The sequence below is a fragment of the Bombus fervidus genome, unplaced genomic scaffold (assembly GCF_041682495.2).
Source record: "Bombus fervidus isolate BK054 unplaced genomic scaffold, iyBomFerv1 scaffold0053, whole genome shotgun sequence".
Taxonomy (NCBI): Eukaryota; Metazoa; Arthropoda; class Insecta; order Hymenoptera; family Apidae; genus Bombus; species Bombus fervidus.
In genome coordinates, this window is record NW_027212616.1 from 42,501 (window position 1) to 47,500 (window position 5,000).

Consider the following 5,000-nt stretch of genomic DNA (forward strand, 5'->3'; position numbering starts at 1 on the left):
GTGAACCTGCGGAAGGATCATTAACGAAAAATACAAAAACACAAAGAATATATTTGACTTGAACACTGTATAATAAAATATATATAATATCGTCGGTAAGGAGCCGTACTCCTCCTATATCGACACAAAGTATATACGACGTATTAACAAGCTATATACTTTGACAAAAGCCAAATTTTTTACAATAAGGAGGTGGGAGACGCTCCAGTTACGAAACTATACGAAGAGTGTGGCACTCTCTCTCGATCATCGGGATGAAGAGATATACTTTTACACGAATAATTCGAGGCGCCTGCGTGAGGTCGTACACAGAAAGACCCGCCGTCTCCGAATAATATTATAACAAACGAAAAACTTAAAAATATTCTCGAGGCGCCTGCGTGAGGTCGTAAACAGAAAGACCCGCCGTCTCCGAATAATATAACACACGGAAAACTTAAAAAGATTCTCGAGGCGCTTGCGTGAGGTCGTACACAGAAAGACCCGCCGTCTCCGAATCCTATAACACGAAACCGCTACTATTAATAATAATAATAATAATAATAATAACGATATGTGAGGGAACTTGAGCTGAACACATATCGAAAAAACTAAAAGTTACAGTGGAAACCACGTGTAATGAGAAATGCGATCGAGGCGCCTGCGTGAGGTCGTACACAGAAAGACCCGCCGTCACGATCTCGTATTTCGTATTTGCATCGTGGAAATCCAACGAACGAACAATATAATATATAAACTAAAATCTCTAAAGTGCCTCGTGTCGGAGAGATCACTGCTCACACCTCTTCTATATTTCGTAGTTGCGTTGCGTAGGCCTCACCTCCTAGCAACGGGACATAAGGAAGACTGCTCTTTGGGATCGAACGAAGCGTCTATAACGAGTCGTCGACGAGAGCGAAAGAACGCGAATAGCGAGCCGCAGAAAAATAGGATACCGAATTATATATCTTCGAAGGTTCTCTTCGAAGATCCATGGATACCTATATCTGCGCGTCTCCAGCTATCTCGCGCGTCTCTCCAAACTCTCGTCGTTCCTCGAAACGTGCTTCCTACCCAAAGGGCGTTCGTTCTTCCTATGTCGTTTCGTTGTCGTTCGTTTCAACGGCGAACGATATACGATGTTCGACAAAACGAAACCACGTTGTACGTTCGTACTCGTGGATCGGGTAACCTAGAACGAAAACGCATTGCGTGGATGTTGGCCCGAAAAGATATATACCAGTGCGAGTGATGGTAAAGAGTATAACGATTCTTAACTAGACGAAGTTGGTTCGGAGGGGACCGCCGGCCGTCTCTCTATCCTCGCGAGTCTAATGCCTCGTTCCGTCGCTAGAGTTTTTCAAACTCTGCTTCTGGCTATCGGGAAGAATAGACCGCGCGCGAGGAAGAGGAACGACGACCGTGCGCGTCCCATCGATTTTTTTTATTTTTACCTGAACCACCGAAGTCGATTCAGAGGGGACCGCCGGCCGTCTCTCTATCCTCGTTGTCGTGAGTCATATGCCTCGTTCCGTCGCTAGAGTTTTTCAAACTCTGCTTCTGGCTATCGGGAAGAAACGACCGCGCGAGGAAGACGACGACGACGACCGTGCGCGTCCCATCGAATTTTTTTTTATTTTTACCTGATCGACGGAAGTTTCGTCCGGTTCGTCTCTTTTACCATCGTCTCGTCGACCCGTTCAGAGGGGACCGCCTGTCCATATCCTCGTTGTCGTGAGTCATATGCCTCGTTCCGTCGCTAGAGTTTTTCAAACTCTGCTTCTGGCTATCGGGAAGAAACGACCGCGCGAGGCCGATGGCTGCGAGTCCCATCGAATTTTTTTTAAACGCACGCACACACATACACCTGAACGGAGATGCGTTCCTTTTCGTCGCGATTTTTCGCGCTTTAGTCGTCGTTGTCGCCATCCGTTCGGAGGGGACCGCCGGCCGTCTCTCTATCCTCGTTGTCGAGAGTCTAATGCCTCGTTCCGTCGCTAGAGTTTTTCAAACTCTGCTTCTGGCTATCGGGAAGAAAAGACCGCGCGAGGAAGAGGAAGGACGACCGTGCGCGTCCCTTTCGAATTTTTTTTTATTTTTACCTGAGCGACCAAAGTGGATTCAGAGGGGACCGCCGGCCGTCTCTCTATCTTCGTTGTCGCGAGTCTAATGCCTCGTTCCGTCGCTAGAGTTTTTCAAACTCTGCTTCTGGCTATCGGGAAGAATAGACCGCGCGCGAGGAAGAGGAAGGACGACCGTGCGCGTCCCATCGATTTTTTTTATTTTTACCTGAACCACCGAAGTCGATTCAGAGGGGACCGCCGGCCGTGTCTGTATCCTCGTTGTCGAGAGTCTAATGCCTCGTTCCGTCGCTAGAGTTTTTCAAACTCTGCTTCTGGCTATCGGGAAGAAACGACCGCGCGAGGAAGACTACGACCGTGCGCGTCCCATCGATTTTTTTTTACCCGAACGATGGAGATGCATATCGGCTGTTTGCTTCGAATAACTGGACGAGAGGAACGAACATATATATATATCATGGGCTAGCCACCGTGCGCTTTCTTCGCGAGATCGTGTGCTGTACAGAGGATTCAGAATCGGGTGTTATATCCCCGTCGTTTCCTGACGAACGGAGCTTCGATCTCGTTGGTTGTTATATATTATAATGCACTTTACGCCCGGTCGGCGGGCTGCGTGTGTCGTCGCGCAGTCCGTCCGATTTCGTTTTCGAACGTATTTTCGTGTCGTCAATCATATGGCGACTTCCGCGCGTTCGATTCCCGTTGGTCGGACGTTTGTCGGATATCGGCTTCTTTCGAACCGAGAATAAGAGTACAAAAACCTGAGTACACAAACAAAAATCCATGCATAAACGATTACCCTGAACGGTGGATCACTTGGCTCGTGGGTCGATGAAGAACGCAGCTAATTGCGCGTCAACGTGTGAACTGCAGGACACATGAACATCGACATTTCGAACGCACATTGCGGTCCACGGATACAATTCCTGGACCACGCCTGGCTGAGGGTTGCTCACGTAAACCTAAGACTGCTTGCGTTGCGTATCGTTGCTCTCGGTCCGTATCTCTCTGTTCTTTCTTGCCTCGTCGACAGCCCGCCGTCGTTCGTTTTATCTTTAAACGAACGTTTCTGAGTCGGAGGACGAGCGCCAAGCAAAAGAATACGAATTAAAGAGCGGTCGAGGGCTCGTACGCGACGTACGAGCGATTGTTGGACGTTCGTCGGCGTTCGTCGCTGGATCGTGTGGAGACCGGCGTACGCATGCTCTCGATACAAATATATATGAAAAATCTATCGCGTTCACGGGAGACTCGCAAAACTACCTCCGTCTCTTCTCTGTCCCTTCTTGGCTTGACAACCCGCCGTCGTTCGTGTTTTACGAACGTTTCTGAGTCGGACGAAGCGCAAGAAGAAGGATACGAATTAAAAGAGCGCGGAGAGAACCGTCGTCGTCGACGCGGTTATCGAGATACACAGAGCGAGTTTTCTTCGTGGCCGATTTTTTTTTTCTTTTTGTATCAGCCTCTGCTACGTTTTGTTAGTCTTCGATAAGCACGAATGACCGCGCCCCCGACGTCGTCTTAAATGAATTTTTGGCGAGACTGAGAGAAAGCAAAAATATTTTTGAACAAAGTCAGTCGAGAGAGGAGAGAAAAGAGAACCAAGATATTAAAACCTAAACCTAAACTTGGTGGCGTAACGAAAAACTGTGTGCCTTAAAGAAACACAACCGTCTTTTCATCAAGATGTTTTTACTCGTACAGCCCCAGGGATCGAATACCCACTCCGTCTGTTCGTGCGGCAGAGATGTATTCTGCAGGCGCGAGACGACTGACGAGAAGACAACGAGGACCGTCGCATCGATGGGTCGTCGTTGCGTTTTTCATCCTCTGTGCTTTTTTCTGTTCTTCGCGAACCCAGAGAAAGCCGTAGATCCGGGAACGGACACACGAGATTTCTTCGAACGCTGATGACTTAGGGAGATGATCCCCAGCGTTGCGCGGAGATCGGAGAGTACGCGTACATGTATCGGGACGAATTTTTCCCCGTCGGTCGCGTATCTCTCTGCCCGCGCGCCTGGCCCAAAGCCACGTTCGTCGGAAATCAACGAAAAGTGTGTTACGATCTAGCGTGCGTCTACGATCGGCTATATTTAAGGGTGACGAAGAAGAGAAAAGCTCACGGTGTTGCGCAACGTTTCTGTACTCGATTTTAAGATGTGCATGTGAGTCCGTTACAAAGTTGTTCGGATCGTCGAAAATAGTCGTTTTCGTCGTCGTGCGAAAGAGAATAATCTCTGACATTGGCACGGAGAGATCGCGCAGAGGAAGAGAACGATCCTCTTTGGCGAGGCTCGAGAAAGACTAACGAAACTTGATTAGAGACGAGGTATACACGCGCCGTACGTACGACGTACGCGCGTGTGATTTTTTTTTGCTTTAAGGCGATTCGGCGCTCCGAGTATTAGAGAAAAAGAGATCGTTGGTCATCCCATGTCTCTTCGTCGTCTATCGCTGGACCGCGCATCCTAACGTATCGCCGGTCGTCCAGTCCCCGAGTAATAAATTCACCCCGTTGTGTACGTCTCGCGCTCGCTTTTCCACTTGCGTGAGTTCCCGTGCGTTTTCGTCGTTGGTACAGAGCAAAGAAACCGATATGTTATATACATGTCGCGTGTTCGATCTCTGTGCCAGCAATAACAGGCGAAAACAAGGAACCGCTGGAATCGTCGAGAAGAGAGAAACGGCTACGGGAGATATATTATACATAACACGTGTATATATATATATATATATTATACAAAGAGGACGGGCGTTAAAAACCGGAGATCGTTACGGGTGTCTTGCGTGAGTCTTAGCTCGAACATGATACGACGAACGAAGTTTAAAAGGCACTTTGGCGAGATGCATAAAACGTTTCTCGATCGAGATAGAATATAAGGTTCTCGATTCTATTCGAATTAATTTTTTTTTTTTATTTTTTTTTCTCTTTGAGGCGAT

General features: G+C 48.1%; 2 non-coding genes across 2 annotated transcripts in view; both read left to right on the plus strand.

Annotated features, from left to right (window-relative positions):
• The window catches only part of LOC139997300 (small subunit ribosomal RNA), a 1,924-nt gene extending 1,901 nt beyond the window's left edge, over positions 1–23 (plus strand). The window contains exon 1 of the ribosomal RNA XR_011802703.1: positions 1–23. This exon is cut by the window's left edge and continues 1,901 nt beyond it. This is a non-coding gene — a ribosomal RNA (small subunit ribosomal RNA).
• A 2,833-nt stretch (positions 24–2,856) lies between these two features.
• LOC139997306 (5.8S ribosomal RNA) lies at positions 2,857–3,011 on the plus strand. Its single transcript, XR_011802709.1, has one exon. It is a non-coding gene; the product is annotated as a 5.8S ribosomal RNA (ribosomal RNA).
• Positions 3,012–5,000: the final 1,989 nt, after the last annotated feature.